The sequence below is a fragment of the Carcharhinus amblyrhynchos genome, chromosome 8 (assembly GCF_965287045.1).
Source record: "Carcharhinus amblyrhynchos chromosome 8, sCarAmb.v2.hapA, whole genome shotgun sequence".
Classification (NCBI taxonomy): domain Eukaryota; kingdom Metazoa; phylum Chordata; class Chondrichthyes; order Carcharhiniformes; family Carcharhinidae; genus Carcharhinus; species Carcharhinus amblyrhynchos.
This window is the reverse complement of record NC_137331.1, coordinates 115,753,459-115,771,296: the sequence shown is the minus strand read 5'-3', so window position 1 is coordinate 115,771,296 and position 17,838 is coordinate 115,753,459. Positions and strand designations below refer to the sequence as shown.

The following is a 17,838-nucleotide window of genomic DNA, read 5'->3' as shown; positions in this document are numbered from 1 at the left end:
ACGTGAAGGAGCCAGACACTGGAAGCGTCCCTGAATTCCTCCTTATATAACACAAGAGGATTATGGCATGGGTCTGGATCTCCCGCCATAACTTAAATCTCAAGTTAATTTACAACAACAACTACAATGCCAAGAGATGTCACAGTTCGATTTCTTTCTACTTCTCACTTGCCCCCAAGTGTCCCTCGCAGGTCTGCCTCTCCACTCCTTCCGAAAGTGAGCACCTTTTTTCCCCTCAGGAGCATATTTCCACTCAGCTCCAAATTTCTGATACCCTCATTCTGGCTGATCTCACTCCAGTTGCATTTTCTTTCCCACTGGCATAGTCTCTCTCCCACTGGTCATACGCTTGCTAAAAGCACTGCCTTATGTGCAGCTGAGGTGACTCCCATTAGTTTAAAATTCCTAAGTGTTCAACACTTATTAAGGCCCATCAATCAAGTTTCAATTGATTGACAGATAACTGCCACTTAGCTAACTGGGTCAATTCTGTATTGACCTTTTAAATTAGACTACTTAATTTAAAGAGAAAAAAGTAAAATACTTACAAATATTTACCTACTCAGCTCCAAATTTCCGACAGTCTCACTGTGGCTGTATCTCACTCTGGTTGCAGTCTCTCTCCCACTGGTGTGCGCAAGCTCACTGGTCACTTATTAAAATGTCCCTTTCAAAAAAGTTTGGGTCACTTCTAAAGGTGTCTCCATTATAATTTGTGGACAATAACTCCTGGTCCATGTGACCTGGAAGCAGTAATATTTGGAAGGAAGTTAAAATACAAAGGCCGTGTCAAAGTACACAAGAAGGAAAGAGCAGTTCTGGATGATCAGAGATGAGAGTTGGGAAGCTTCTGGAAAGAAGTGTTCCATTGCGTAGAAGACTGCACGGTTGGAACCCTGTTTAACTGGATATTGCTGCCTGTGGAGAATCAGCTAAAGCTTTGATTTGATTCTTAGCTGATCCAAACTTAAAAGTACTTTCTGACAGAAATATTGGCTATAAAGCAACAGTGTACATCATAGAAATTCAGTGAGATGGACTTATGGTATCTGCTACTCCATGTGTAGAGATGTATAGCTTTATACCGATCATGATTTGACTTCCAACTTGCATTGATTCTGATTTGTGTTAAAGTATAAATTACAAAATGTGAAATCTTGTTTGATAAATTTCTTCATTTGATGGTGCTTTGGTAAATTTGTTTCGTTTGATTTATGGACCCCCACAGGGATTGTAATAAAATTGGAGGCTCTTGAAGGATTAAATTCAAAGACTGGAAGCAGGTTCATCAGAACTTTCCAGCCTTTTAAAAAAAAATAAGATTTCAGGTTTGTCTTTTCTATGCTGTATTGGGAATGCAGCATTATGACCCTCTGTGGAGACCGCTGACTTAAAAAAAAATTTCAGTAACAAACTAAAAGCAACATTGTCTAAACACTATTCAGTAGGCAATGTTTACTCTGCGTTAGAGATACGATCCCTCATGTAACTTTTAAAATGACTGAAAATCTCCCTCCACTTTTATACTTTATACTTAATTCTCCAAGAACTTTCTCCAGTCTAAAGCTATTCTCAGCCATTGATGGCTTACTTCCTTTTTCCAGCAGTATAATTTATAATCCCAGAACTGACTTGCCTGGTGAGTGTTACTGTAGACCTCCCTTGAATCAAAGTTGGTGAATCTTCCAGCCGCCTTAAAGTTCTCATGAAATTGTGCCCCTTCAATCCAAGTGCAAGCTGTCACCTGTTTCTGAACAGTGGAGACTAGCTGTCTCTCACTATCTGTATTTCTCTGTCTCTACCCACCATCAGCACAGTTGCTGAAGTTGTTAATATGTTGCACGTTGTTCCCAGTAGATCAACTTGGGCCACATTGTCCCCATTGCAATCAAGCCACCCAAACTTGTTGTCAGGCAGAATCCAGTAGAGGTTTTATGACCCCCTTCATTTCACCGTTTTACCCTGAGTTGAAGATAGAGGCACAAAACCAAACAATAATGAACTTTGTTTTTGTAACATCGCGAGTACTTTTGGAATCCTTTGCTGAAAGAGAGGATTTGCCTCTGAGATTTGAGAAAGTTGACAAAAGACTATTTACAAGCTATAGCAGAGCACATGGGAGTTAATGTAAGATCAGGACCTAAAAGGGACAGTGTCCTTGAAGAAGGACACATGGACTCCACGGAGAAAAGATCAGTTTTGTTATTGACTGAGTACAACTGGCTAGAATTGTAAAACCAGAATTAAAAAAAAACTGACTTAGCAAGAGCGAAAAGAGATAAGAAAGATAAGGGAAGTGATCGGAAAGAAAACTTGAAAATGGAGCATGTGTTCGATTACTGGAGCCTAAGTTGAGGAGGACAAGTTTTTTTGGCAAGAAACTTACATTTGGTATCTAAAGTTACTGAGAAGGGAGTCCAGTTGAATTGTTGTCTCAGTCTCATTAGCGATAGACAGCATGGCTTTGTATGAGGGAGGTAATGCCTTACAAATTTGGTTGAGTTTTTTGAGGTGGTGACAAAAATGATTGACAAGGGAAGGGCCACGGATGTCATCTAAATGGATTTTAGTAAAGCATTTGATAAGTCCCTCGTGGCAGGCTGGTGCAAAAGGTTACATCTCATGGGATCAAAAGTGAACTAGCTAGATGTATACAGAACTGGCTTGGTCATAGAAGACAGAGGGTCACAGTGAAGGGGTTTTTTTGATTGGAGGTCTGTGACTAGTGGTGTTCCGCAGGGTTCTGTACTGGGACCTCTGCTGTTTGTGATATATATAAATGATTTGGAAGAAGATGTAGCTGGTCTGATTAGTAAGTTTGTGGGTGACAAAGATTGCTGGAGTTACGGATAATGATGAACATTGTCAGAGAATACAGCAGGATATAGATAGGCTGGAAGATTGGGCGAAGAAATGGCAGATGGAATTTAATCCAGATAGATGCGAAGCGATGCATTTTGGTAAGTCTAATACAGGGGGAAAGCTATACAATAAATGGCAGAACAATGAGGAGTATAGACACAGAGGGATTTAGGTGTGCAAGTCCACGGATCCTTAAAGGTGGTGAAGAAAGCATATGGCATGCTTGCCTTTATTGCGTGAGGTATAGAGTATAAAAGTTGGCATATGATGTTACAGTTATATAGAACATTGGTTAGACCACATTTGGAATACTGCATCCAGTTCTGGTCTCCACACTACTAGAAAGATGTGGAGGCTTTAGTGAGAGTGCAGAAAAGGTTTACCAGGATGTTGCCTGATATGGAGGGTATTAGCTATGAGGTAAGATTGAGTAAACTAGGGTTGTTCTCTCTGGAAAGACGGAGGTTGAGGGGTGACCTAATAGGAGTTTATAAAATTATGAAGGGCGTAGATAGGGTGAACATTTGGAAGCTTTTTCCCAGGTCGGAAATGACAAACACAAGCGGTCACAAGTTCAAGGTAAGAGGGGTAAGGTTCAATACAGATATGCGGGGACGTTTTTTACACAGAGGGTGATGGGGGCCTGGTATGCACTATCAAGCAAGGTGGTTGAGGAAGACACGCTGGGATCATTTGTTGTTCGTCCATTGTCATCGATGAGGACCTTGACGCCATTAGACGTTTTGAGGTTGGTTGCGGTGTGCCTGAAGATGACTGATCAGGCCAATTCAGGAATGTCCTGGCACATATTGGACAGATTTGTGTAGGCACTGTAGTTGCACTGGTGGTTCTGGACTTGTGCAGCTTGCGCTTAAGTTGTGCTTCAGCAATGCACCTTGCTTCGTAAGCTTGACAGCCCTTGTAAATGAGGCAGTGCCAGGTAGGGTGGTTTTGTGCCAGCGTTTCCCAAGTGGTCATGTCTATGTCCAGCGACTTCAGGGAGGCCTTGAGTGTGTGTTCCAGCGAGCGTCTTCCAGCAGAGAGTTGGGCCAGGAAATGGCAAATGGAATTTAATGTTGGCAAGTGTGAGGTGGTCCACTTTGGTAGGAAGAATGGTAGGAAGGACTATTACTTACGGGGCGAAAAACTGCAGCAGGCGACAGTGCAGAGGGACCTCGGGGTCCTTGTGCATGAGTCGCAAAAACCCAGCTTGCAGGTGCAGCAGGTGGTCAGGAAGGCGAATGGGATGCTGGCCTTCATAGCGAGGGGGATTGAATATAAAAGTAGGGAGGTCTTGCTGCAGCTGTATAGGGCATTGGTGAGGCCGCAGCTGGAGTACTGTGTGCAGTTTTGGGCGCCGCACCTGCGCAAAGATATTTTGGCCTTGGAGGGAGTGCAGAGGAGGTTTACTAGGCTGATACCGGAGTTGAGGGCGTTGAGCTATGAGGAGAGGCTGAATAAACTAGGCTTGTACTCGTTAGAGTTTAGAAGAATGAGGGGAGATCTCATTGAGACGTATAAGATGATGAATGGGATGGATAGGATAGAGGTGGAGAGACTCTTCCCGCTCAAAAAAGACAGTAGGACTAGGGGGCACAGCCTCAAGATAAAAGGGGGGCGGTTTAGAACGGAGTTGAGGAGGAACTTCTTCACTCAAAGGGTGGTGAATCTCTGGAATTCTCTGCCCGTTGAAGTGGTGGAGGCTGCCTCGCTAAATATTTTTAAGACGCGGGTTGATGGGTTTTTGATAAGAGAGGGGATTAAGGGTTATGGGGAGAAAGCAGGAAAGTGGAACTGAGCCACGACAGATCAGCCATGATCTTATTGAATGGCGGGGCAGGCTCGAAGGGCTAGATGGCCTACTCCTGCTCCTATTTCTTATGTTCCCCAAAAAGGAGTTGCTTGGGTATGCGCTCATCTGGCATACGGATAACATGACCTCCCCACCGGGTCTGCACACTCATCAGCAGTGTGAGACTGATGGTAGACTTGCTCTAGAAAGGACTTCAGTGTCTGGTACTTTGTCTTGCCACCTGATGCATTATATTCTGCGAAGACAAGTCATGTGGAAATGATTGAGCTGTCTTGCATGCCTCCGATACACAGTCCTCGTTTCACAGGCATACAGGAGGGTAGTGAGTACCATAGTGCTGTAGACCTTCAGTTTTGTTGCTGGACTGATTCCTCAATGTTCCCATTCAATGGAGCGTAGTCTACTGAAAGCAGAACTTGCCTTTGCTGTTCTGCAGTTTCCTTCTGCATCAATAGTCACTGCTTGGGAGAGGGTGCTGCCAAGATAAGTGAACTGGTCTACTGCCTGTAGTTTCTGCCCTTTGATTGTGATTATGGGTTCTGTATACGGTGCATAAGGAGTAGGCTGGTGCATGACTTTGGTCTTTTTTAATGTTGATGGTGAGTCCAGAATTGTCACAACTGTGGAAAATTTGCCCATACTGACTTGTATCTCTGGCTGTGAGCCGGCACAGTAAGAAGTCTCACGACACCAGGTTAGAGTCCAACCAGTTTATTTGAGAGTAATCCCACAAGCTTTCGGAAACAGTGTTCCTTTGTCAGGTGTGTGGAAGGTTCTGATCAGAACTTCAAAATGACAAGGCAATTGCTTTTGCTAGAAAGGAATTTGATAAAGCTTGATCTCAGTGGGAAGAAGAATCGAAAAATGATAATTCAGAAAATTCATTAACTGAATATCAGTATCAAATTTTCTTAGCTGAGCATCAACATAATTTTTGAAATTCTTTAAAGCAAATTAAGATGATTTTGCTCACAGGAAAATGAACTGCTTGGACAAAAGGAGGTAGTGTTAAACCTGCATCTCTTGGCAGGCCTGTCATATGAGGAGAGACTAAGTTGGTTAGAATTATATTCATTGAAGAGTAGATTCAGAAAGAATGTTCCCAGTGGTGTGGGAGTCCAGAACTTTTTGGAACTGAGATGAGGAGAGTAGGGAAAATGGTTGAGGCCATAACATTGCGTGATTTGAAGAATAAATAAGATATAGCTCTTGGGCTAAAGAGATCAAGGGATTGGGGGTTTGGGGTGATCAGGATATTGAATTTGATGATCAGCCACGATCATGATGAATGACAGAGCAGGCTCGAAGGGCTGAATGGCCTATTCCTGCTTCTAATTTCTGTTTCAGTAAGATTTTTGGCTACATTCCCACTTTGGTATCTTTTTAGAGAAAATGAATTGAGTAAACTATTCAGCCGCTGGAGAATGCTCTGCCATTCAACTAGATTATGGCTAACCATTTACCTCCACACCATTTTCCCCACTAATCCATATTCCTTGATATCAATGTCTAGAAATCTCTGAACATACTTAATGACTGAACTTCCATAGGCATCTGGGTAGAAAGAAGAAATTTCTCATCTCAGTATTAAATGGTTTGTTCCTTATTCTGAGAGTAGCCCTTGTTCTAGCCCTCCTCAGCCAGGGGAAACATCCTGCATTTATCCTGTCTAGTCCCTTAAGAATTTTATTAATTTCAAGGAGGTCACCTCTTATCCTTCTAAATCATGGATGACATGGGCTCATTTCTCCTGATAAGATAATCCCACCCTCCCAGGGATTATGGATCTCTGTTGCAGTCCCTGTATGGCAATTATATCCTTCCTTTGGTAAGGGAACTTCAATTTGTACTTCAAATGCAGTCAAACCAAGGTTCTGGACAATTGAAGTAAGATATCGCTATCCTGCACTCAAAACCCTTTTCAGTTGTTATGAAGGACAATTTGGATGCTTGGTTGGTTGAAAGACTTTTTTTTCAAGACTTGGGATATTAAAAGCACACAGACATGGAATGAAATGGAGGCCAGGAGTTAGACTTTGAACCACTGTTTCAAACAGTGGAAACCCTAATGACAGTTTAGTATCTGGTTTTAAAGGACAACAAAGGAAATATTTGAATTCACGTGGTAAGAAGCAATGTGACAGGGATTGATTCCAATTCACAGCTGTCAGTACCCTCAAGCAGATGGTTTGTCAGCAGTCAGCAATATTCTTGGTAAAGTTAACCAGACCAAAAGAAATTGTAAAACCTTTTGGCCCATCAAAGATACTATCACAGGGTCCAGTCTATGCACAATCCAGTACAGATTTTAAAAAGCAAAACTAAGGTACGATCTTTTAATGCAGAACATGGAAAAGTTGTATGTACTGTGCAAAATGGGGGGGTGGGGGGAGGAAATCTTTTGCACAGATTGAAATAAAGTGAATTAATCAGTAATAAAAGAAACTCATTTGTCAGAGAGTTGGGACTGGAGCTCACACCACCTGGATTTTAAGTCTTAATTGTCACGTAATTATTATAGGTTGGATCTTATAATGTTGCTGAGACAAAATGTTTGATGGTGAAATGTGGCAAATAGTGGTTGCTTGTTGGGGGTGTGATCCTAGAAAAGCTCAAATCCAAGAACCAAAGTCTGTTTGATGCTTCAGCCGCTTACACTAAAAATTGTGCATGTTGTCGGCTAGAACAAAGCAATTGTGGATGTCAAGAATTTAAAAAACAAATGATGGTAACAATACCTTAAAGGCAGCTAAATCTATTGTAAAACATGGAAACTAAAGCTATTTGTAATAAAGATTATTTTATATATATCGTTGCTACCTGTGGCAATGTGCTATTTGTTAGTGTTTATGATGTTAAAAACTGGCTGTATTTTGAACACTGAAAAATTTTTGCAGCAGTCCCTGAGTAAAGAAGGTTAGTTAAGAAGGGATATCTAATCAAAATATTGAAGATGATTAAAGGATTTGATGGGATAGGTAGAGAAAAACAGGCTTCAAACAGAATCCTGGGAATAATTGTTCCCTGTGCATTCCCCATGGTAATTGCCAACCAGTCAGCACCCTCCTGATGTGAGGGCAATCTGGACCACATCTGGCCAACTTAATTAGAGCGAATCCATTGAAAAGTAAAATCAGGAAGCACTTCTTTACATGAAGGGTAGTAAAAATCTGAGTCATTAATCTAAAAGGCTGTGGATGCTGAAAATCAAGTTCATCAAATTTAACATGAGTCACTTTAGCTTTGGCATCATTGTAAGGATCCACTCTGGTGCTTTCTTTTTCAGCATCATCTCTCCACAACAAATCATTTTCCTCTGCATCCAGTGAACTGGACATTCTGCATTTTTTGGACAATCTAATGTCACTTGGTGCATTAATAGCATCCCATGATTTGATAATGAAATAACAGAAAATGTCAAATAGGGCGGCATACATATTTCACTCTTTGAAGATTTTTTTCTCTGTCATCCTTCCACCTATTCAACTCACTGCAAGCATGATCCTTGAATGGCTTATTGAGGCACACATCCAAAGGTTGAACTGTGAGCATTATTTCTTCACAGGCATCTCTTGTTCTCAATAGTTATATGGGATCTGAACGTGTCCCCAACTAATAATCTGAATTCTTTCCCAAGGCCACAGGGATGCATCTTCACACATTATTGACCCATAATTTCAGTCCATCCTCACACATTCATCTGTTGCCATGGATGTGCAGGAAAGTTGATATTTGGCATGTTTTGCATTTGAAAATGACCATAGGCTTTAATTTTATTATGTTGTCTGTACAAGTGAGTACCACCATAAATCTTGTCTTCGCGTAGAATCATAGAATCCCTACAGTGCAGAAGAAGGCCATTCAACCCATTGTGTCTGCACAGACTCTAAGAGATAGCATTTTACCTAAACCCTATCTCCGTAACCCCACATATTTACTAATCACTGCTAACTACACATCTTTGGACACTAAGGGGCAATTTAGCACTATCAATCCATCCAACCTTGCACATCTTCACACATCCTGTATTTTTCACTAGAACTATTTTTGAAACTTTTTATTTCAGTTTGGTTGCTGAGCATATCAAAATTTATAGAAGTTTCATCCACCCGTTGAAGTGGTGGAGGCTGCCTCGCTAAATATTTTTAAGACACGGGTTGATGGGTTTTTGATAAGCAAGGGGATTAAGGGTTATGGGGAGAGGGAGGGAATGTGGAACTGAGCCACGACAGATCAGCCATGATCTTATTGAATGGCGGGGCAGGCTCGAAGGGCTAGATGGCCTACTCCTGCTCCTATTTCTTATGTTCTTACGTTGTTACATTCATTCATTGATGGGATATGGGTGTCGTTGGCTAGATGAGCATTTATTGCCCATCCCTCATTGCCCTCGCGAAGGTGCTACTGATCTGCCTTCTTGAACTTTTGATTTATTTTCACATGTATTGGTACACGGTGAAAAGTATTGTTCCTTGCATACCATATTGACAAAGCATAGCATTCATAGAATACATGAGAAGGAAAGGAGAGGGTGCAGAATAGAGTCAGAGGTTTACAGCATGGAAACAGGCCCTTCGGCCCAACTTTTTCATGCCATTTTTTTTAAAAACCACTAAGCTAATCCCAATTGCCCGTATTTGACCCATATTCCTCTATACCCGTGTAACTATCTAAATACTTCTAAAAGACAAAATTGTACCTGCTTCTGCTTCTACTTCTACCTCTGGCAGCTTGTTCCGGACACACACATCCTCTGTGTGAAGAAATTGCCCCTCTGGACACTTTTATAACTGCCCTCTCACCTCAAACCTATGCCCTCTAGTTTTAGACTCCCCTACCTTTAGGAAAGAATATTGACTGTCTAGCTGATCTGTGCCCCTCATTATTTTATAGACCTCTATAAGATCACCCCTCAGCCTCCTACGTGCCAGAGAAAAATGTACCAATCTATCCAGCATCTCCTTATAACTCAAACCGAGTCCCAGTAGCATCCTAGTAAATTTTTTCTCCTCTCTTTTTCTAGTTTAATCATAGTCTTTCTATAATAGGGTGACCAGAACTATACACAGTATCCCAAGTGTGACTGTACCAATGTCTTGTACAACTTCAACAAGATGTTCCAACTCCTATATTCAATGTTCTGTCCGATGAAACCAAACATGTTGAATGCCGCCTTCACTCTGTCCACCTATGACTCCGCTTTCAAGGAGCTATGAACATGTACTCCTAGATCTCTTTGTTCTGTAACTCTCCCCAACACCCTGCCATTAACTAAGTCCTGCCCTGGTTCAATCTACCAAAATGCATCACCTTGCATTTGTCTAAATTAAACTCCATTTGCCATTCGTTAGCCCACTGGCCCAATTGATCAAGATCCTGTTGCAGTTGGAGATAAGTTTCTTCACTGTCCACTGTGACCCCAACCTTGATGTCACCTGCGAACTTACTAACCATGCCTCCTATATTCTCTTCCAAATCATTAACATAAATGACAAATAACAGTGGACCGAACACTGATCCCTGAGGCACACTGCTGGTCACAGGCTTCCAGTCTGAAAAACAACCCTTTACAAAATTGACTTCTTGGCTTCTGTCAAGAAGTCAATTTTGTATCCATTTAAGAGTATCCATTTAATGTATCCATTTAATTAAAAGCGGAGGTGTTTAGAGTAGCTAAGAGTAGTGGGCGAGAAGAGGATTGGGAGAGGTTTAAATGTCAACAAAGATTGACAAAGAAGTTGATAAAGAAGGGTAGGAGAAACTATGAAGCTGGGCTAGCGCTTAATATAAAAAAGGATAGCAAGAGTTTTTATAAATATATAAAAAGGAAGAGGCTGGCTAGGGTGAACGTTGGATCCTTAGAGGATGAGAGGGGGGACTTAGTGGTAGGGGATGGGGAAATGGCTGAGGTCTTGAATAACTTTCTTGTATCGGTCTTCACGGAGGAGGACGTGAATAATTTGCCGGGTGTTAACGATGGAGAGGTGGTAGGACTGGAGGGTCTCAATGACATTATTGTTACTAGAGAGGCGGTGCTCGACAGACTGGAGGGACTGATTGTGGACAAGTCCCCAGGACCGGATGGAATGCCTCCGAGGGTTCTGAAAGAAATGGCGAAGGTGATAGTGGATGCCTTGGTTATTTTCCAAGCGTCGCTGGATTCCGGGGAAGTGCGGGAAGATTGGAAAACGGCTAATGTTACGCCGTTGTTTAAGGAGGATGGCAGGCAAAAGGCAGGGAATTATAGGCCGGTTAGTTTAACGTCTGTTGTAGGTAAAATGTTAGAATCCGTCATCAAGGAGGAAATAGTGAGGCATCTTGAGGGGAATTGCTTGATAGAGCAGACGCAGCACGGTTTCGTTAAGGGGAAGTCGTGTCTGACAAATTTATTGGAGTTCTATAAGGGTGTGTCTAGGGCGGTGGATAGAGGAGAGCCGGTGGATGTGGTCTTTCTTGATTTTCAGAAGGCGTTTGACAAGGTACCTCAAGAGGTTATTACAGAAGGTCAGGGGGCATGGAGTTGGGGTTAGGGCGTTAGCGTGGATAGAGGATTGGCTGTCAAATAGGAGGCAGAGAATGGGGGTCAATGGGTGCTATTCGGATTGGCGGTTGGTGACTAGTGGAGTGCCCCAGGGGTCGGTGCTGGGGCCTCAGCTATTTACCATTTATATAGATGATCTGGAGGAGGGAACCGAGTGTATCGTGTCGAAATTTGCTGATGGCACCAAGATTGGTGGAACGGCAAATTGCGTGGAGGGTGTGGAGAGTCTGCAGAAGGATCTCGATAGGCTGGGCGAATGGGCCAGGAACTGGCAAATGGAATTTAATGTTGGCAAGTGCGAGGTGGTCCACTTTGGTAGGAATAATGGTAGGAAGGACTATTACTTACGTGGCGAAAAACTGCAGCAGGCGACGGTGCAGAGGGACCTCGGGGTCCTTGTGCATGAGTCGCAAAAACCCAGCCTGCAGGTGCAGCAGGTGGTCAGGAAGGCTAATGGGATCCTGGCCTTCATAGCGAGGGGGATTGAATATAAAAGTAGGGAGGTCTTGCTGCAGCTGTATAGGGCATTGGTGAGGCCGCAGCTGGAGTACTGTGTGCAGTTTTGGTCACCGCACTTACGCAAGGATATTTTGGCCTTGGAGGGAGTGCAGAGGAGGTTTACTAGGCTGATACCGGTGTTGAGGGGGTTGAGCTATGAGGAGAGGCTGAATAAACTAGGCTTGTACTCGTTAGAGTTTAGAAGAATGAGGGGAGATCTCATTGAGACGTATAAGATGATGAATGGGATGGATAGGATAGAGGTGGAGAGACTCTTCCTGCTCAGAAAGGACAGTAGGACTAAGGGGCACAGCCTCAAGATAAAAGGGGGGCGGTTTAGAACGGAGTTGAGGAGGAACTTCTTCACTCAAAGGGTGGTGAATCTCTGGAATTCTCTGCCCGTTGAAGTGGTGGAGGCTGCCTCGCTAAATATTTTTAAGACGTGGGTTGATGGGTTTTTGATAAGCGAGGGGATTAAGGGTTATGGGGAGAGGGTGGGAAAGTGGAACTGAGCCACGACAGATCAGCCATGATCTTATTGAATGGCGGGGCAGGCTTGAAGGGCTAGATGGCCTACTCCTGCTCCTGTTTCTTATGTTCTAAGATACCTCATCCTGGATCCCATGAGATTTAACATTATGCAACAACCTACTATGTGGTACCTTGTCAAAGGCCTTGCTAAAGTTCATGTAGACAACATCAACTTCTCTGCCCTCATCTACCTTCTTGTTTCCCCCTTCAAAAAACTCAATCAAATTTGTGAGACATGATTCTACACTCTGAAAGCCATGCTGACTGTCCCTAATCAGTCCTTGCGTCTCTAAATGCCTGTAGATCCTGTGTTTCAAAATACCTTCCAATAACTTACTCACCATGGATGTGAGGCTCACTGGCCTGTAGTTTCCAGACTTTTCCCTGCAGCTCTTTCTAAAACAAAGGCATAACATTTGCCACACTCCAATCTTCAGGCACCTCACCCGTGACAATCGATTCAAATATTTCAACTAGGGAACTTGCAATTTCCTCCCAAGCTTCCCACAATGTCCTGGGATACACTTGATCAGGTCCCAGGGATTTATCAATCTTGATGAGCTTTAAGACTTCCAGCACCCTCTTCTCTGTAATATGTACACTCCTCAAGACATCACTATTTATTTCCCCAAGTTCCCCTACATCTGTGCTTTTCTCAATAGTAAATACTGATGAGAAATATTTATTTAGGATCTCTCCCATCTTTTTTGGATCCGCACAATGTTGCGTTATAGTCATAGCTAGGGTGTAGGTCAACTTAATGTAAGGTAGGCCCATTCAAAAATCCAATGGCAGCAGGGAAGAAGCTGTTCTTGAGTTGTCCCTGACGTATAGGTACACCCTGTTTTCTTAGGGAGGAAGTTCCAGGATTTTAGTTTACAATTCGGTTAAGGACTAGTTTTGTTTAAAGTAGACGGAGTCTGAAATCCCAATTGTTTCCTTGGAAGGAACTCTTCAAATGCAGATAATAAAAATACAACAAAACTTACTCCAACTTATAAATCAAAGGAACGGTTTAATAAATAAACTTAATTACTCCAAACTTGGAGCCACATTCTGGGCCACTCCAAACTCTCCACAATTCCCCACAGATTCTTATTTATAGTGAGTCAGCTGACCATCACTTTGGTTCCATGGTTTACTGGGTCAGCTGACCCTTACAGCTTGTTACCATTGGTCACATTACACATTACAAAGTAGTCACCAGTTACGCTTTAACAGCAATTAGCCACGAGGAGAATCAAATCACAACGTTTCACGGTTTTAAACAAACAAAAAAAACTCTTTTACTTCTCTGACTACGGATAGTCAGGACTAACATTAGGCCTAAAGTAACCGGCAAACTGTGGTCAGATACACTGCACTGCACGTTAAATAGCAGATACAACCAAGACGTATCCTAATATCTTGTTAATACAGTCTTATTTACAGAGGATTTCAGCCAGCACTTTAGAAGGCCCAGCTGCTCTGACTCAAACTGCCTCAATGTCAACTCACTTCCAGATGGTTCAATCGTTCCTGTTAAGATTGCATTCCATGAAACTCACTAAGATGCATACCTGCTTCTAATTACTGACACATGTCCAACTCTTTTACAGACTGTTAACGTCACTAAGCTTGCACTATCCCTGTATTTCTCTGAACTTCAGTCTCCTGGCTATACTGATTTCCCTAGGCCTTTTCTGAGCTGTAGCCTTCTTCATCATGGAATGAATTACCTCCCACCACTGTTTCAGCTCCTCAGGCTTTCTCCTGAACTTTAATTGCATCTATGAACTTCAAACCACGTGATGCCCAAATTGCGAATCACCCCCTCTCCCAGCAAACAGGGATGAATTGAAACCAAAGAACCTTTATAAGTATCACCCACCTCCATAATGATGTAATCTTCTAGGGTTCACTGAACATTTTTAAACTAATTTAACAATCTCTGCTCTGGACTACTTTGCAAACACTATTGACTTCACATCTTCACTTCTCCAGCTAAGTAACCCACCTGCAGTCCAGACCAGAGGATAGGAAGAAGTTTAGAATTCAGCAAAGGAGGACCAAGGTATTGATTAAGAAGGGGGAAATAGAGTACAAGCGTAAGCTTGCAGGGAACATAAGAGCTGACTATAAAAGTTTTATGTGAAGATATGTGAAGAGAATAAAAAACTGGTGAAGACTAATGTTGGTCCCATACAGTCAGAAACAGGGATCATTATAATGGGGAACATAGAAATGGCTGATCAACTAAATACGTATGTGGTTCTGTCTTCACAAAGGAGGACATAAATAAAATACCGGAAATGTTGGGGAACATATATATTAATGATTTAGATGAGGGAGCTAAATTTTGACGTGATTTATTATTGTCATATGTATTAGTATACAGTGAAAAGTATTATTTCTTGCACACTATACAGACAAAGCGTACTCTTCATAGAGAAGGAAAGGAGAGAGTGCGGAATGTCGTATTACAGTCATAGCTAGGGTGTAGAGAAAGATGAACTTGACGTGAGATCGGTCCATTCAGATGTCTGATGGCAGTAGGGAAGAAGCTGTTCTTGACTGTTGGTAAGTGTTCTCAGAATTTTGTATCTTTTTCCTGACAGAAGAAGGTGGAAGAGAGAATATCCAGAGTGTGTGGGGTCCTTAATTATGCTGGCTGATTTTCCGAGGCAGCGGGAATTGTAGACAGAGTCAATCGGTGGGAAGCTGGTTTGAGTGATGGATTGGTCTTTGTTCATGACCCTTTATAGTTTCTTGCGATCTTGAACAGAGCAAGAACCACTCCAAGCTGTGATACACTCAAAAGGAATGCTTTCTACAATGTAAAAGTTGTTGAGAGTTGTAGCGGTCATGCCAATTTTCCTTAGCCTTCTGAGAAATGTAATTTCTCCAAATTTGCAGATGGCACAAAGCTGGATGAGAAGGTGAGTTGTGATGAGGGTATTGAAATGCTTCAGTGTAATTTAAACAAGCTGAGTGAGTGGGCAAATGTATGGCAGATACAGTATAAAATGGTTAAATGTGAGGTAATCTACTTGGTAGAAAAAGCAGGAAGGCAGATTATTATCTGCATAGCTATAAATTAAGAGAGGGGAATGTGCAACAAGATCTAAGTGTCCTCATAAACCGGTTGCTGAAGGTAACCATGCAGGACAAGAGGGTAAGTGGTATTTTGGTGGTCTTAGTGAGATGCCTTGAATATAAGAACAGGGATGTCTTTCTGCATTTGTATAGGGCCTTGGTGAGACCACACCTGGAATATTGTTTACAGTTTTGGTCTCATCTGAGGAAGGATATTCTTGTCAAGGGAGCAGCAAATGTTTACCAAAATAATTCCTGGAATACTGGGACTGATGTATGAGAAGAGATTGAGTTGGTTAGGATTATACTCGCTGGAGTTCAGTAGCATGAGGGGGGATATCGTAGAATTCTATAAAATTCCAACACGATTATATAAGGGTAAATGCATGAAGAATGTTCCCATTGATGAGAGTGTCTAGAACCAGGGATCGTGGTCTGAGGATTCAAGATGAGGAGAAATTCCTTCACCCAAAGAGCGGTGAACTTATGGAATTCATTACCACAGAAAGCATGTGAAACCAAAACATTGTATGTTTTCAGGAAGGATTTAGGTATAACTCTTGGGATGAAGGGGATCAAGGATATGGGGAGAAGGTGAGATCAGTTTATTGAGTTGGATGATTATAATGAGTGGCAGAGCAGGCTCAATGGGCTGAATGGCCTACTTCTGCTCCTATTTTCTTTGTTTTAGGATCTTATCTTTCTAGCTGTTAATCATCAGTGAACTTCAACCTTTTAAGTGCAATAGTCAAGCTGCTTTCGTTGCACTTATCCAATTTTCTACAATTAACCTTTAATCTTCCCAGAACTAAACTAAAACATTAACGTGAGCCATAAACTAGGTATTCACAACAATGTTGTTGATGTTACTCAATGGGTACTTATGTTTTTGCTGCTGTCTGATAATACCACTGGAAACCGGTTATTTTGGCATTAAAGCCTTTGGTAGTGTCTGAGCAATCTTAGTCTTCTGTCACCACGCTGGACTGTTTTGTTCTGTAAAGCTGCTACTCCAATTAGCTATTGGTCTGAAATCTTTGCTGGAGTTTGATTTGGCTCAATTAAGTGCTTTGTATATGCATTGCATTTCTGGTACCGATGTAACCATTCTACTAACTTTCCAGATCCCAGTATTTTCTCAAGATTAGTCCAGTTGCTGGTCGCTATTCTGACGGTGCATTTGACTTGGATGTCTTCAGAATGGGTTCCTCCTTTCTCCATTCTCGTGCCAGTTTTTTTCTCTCACTATAGCACAGTTATTTGATGAGCTAGCAAATGTTATGACTTAGCTTGAAAGCAGCTTCATATTTCATTTCTTTTCGCTGGAAGATCCATTTCTGTTTGTCACTTGCCATGCCATATGAGATCTGCTCTCTGTGTTCATGTCTTAACCTCCCACGCATCTTTGCAACACATCCCTTCTCGCCTTTTTGTTCCCATACACTGACTTGCCATGTAAGGTAAGTAAAACTGCATTTCTGAAAGCTTGAGGCCAAATAAGTGCAAGTATACCATCTTGTAGCTGAAAACGGGTGGCGGAAGTCGACTTGTATGGCAAGTGAATGCAAAAGCATGATTTGTGGCATTGACAAAAATTGGGTTGTCCATTATGCCTGGTCGACTTTTATGCTCTACAGAAAAATATTTGTATCAATTAGATAGTTTGCATTTGAATTGTGTAGTTTGCTTCCCATTCAACAGCTGTCATTAGGCAAACTGATTAATTGTAAAAGTAAAATATTGAGTTAGACTGGTATTTTAATTATGATGATTATCCCTTTTAAGGACAACACAGCAGAAGAGGGTGACCTGGCTTGGGGGACCAGTTAGGATGGGAGTGGGTAATCCCCAGAAGGTGGAGTTCTCTCAGGCAGGATACAGTCTGAAGGCATGTGAAAGACAAGTAGGGATTTATGTAGCCAGTGGGTTGCTCTGGGGCAGCCGTAAGGCTCTGAGCCTCTACAAGTTTTTCCTTGTTAATACATGTTCTGTTCCTGACAAAGTCTGAAGCGTATGTCATTATAGCTGGGATGTAATCTCTATGAATGAAAGTTTTTAATTGCTTTATGCACTGTAGCATAATTTTGGAGGAGTTGGAGTCAAGCAAAATCTTTGACAGAAGCGTTTGCTTAATTTTTGCCGCAGTTGGTGAATAAAAATGTAAAGAGGAAGAATCAAGAGTGGATTCATTTGAATCCTGAATGGAGGAAATAATTCATGTGAAGAAAGACATAGGAGGGAGGAACGGGTCCTGGGAAATATTTAAAGGAAGGAATTATCAACTACGCTGCAAGTAATCCTTTTAGAAGAAACATGATGGTGGTGACAGGCCACATAATACTTGTATAAGGTAAGTTCAAATGAGATTTTCATTGTGAACTGTGAAGAGGAGACTACATTTGATCTGCCTTTTCCATTGTATATTTCACTAGTGTGCTTTAAAAATGCAATTTCTAGTTATGTATGGTTTAGTGACGTTAATAGCAATTTGTTATAGGATATTTGTGATTAAAGATTT

At 41.9% G+C, this 17,838-nt stretch overlaps 1 protein-coding gene across 3 annotated transcripts in view; it reads left to right on the top strand.

Annotated features, from left to right (window-relative positions):
- The window catches only part of ldlrad4a (low density lipoprotein receptor class A domain containing 4a), a 363,373-nt gene that overhangs the window by 32,258 nt on the left and 313,277 nt on the right, over positions 1–17,838 (top strand). For all 3 annotated transcript variants that reach the window (XM_080194694.1, XM_080194692.1, XM_080194693.1), the window contains exon 2: positions 17,466–17,670. The gene's annotated coding sequence lies outside the window, so the exon portion shown is untranslated. The remainder of the gene's footprint in view (positions 1–17,465; positions 17,671–17,838) is intronic.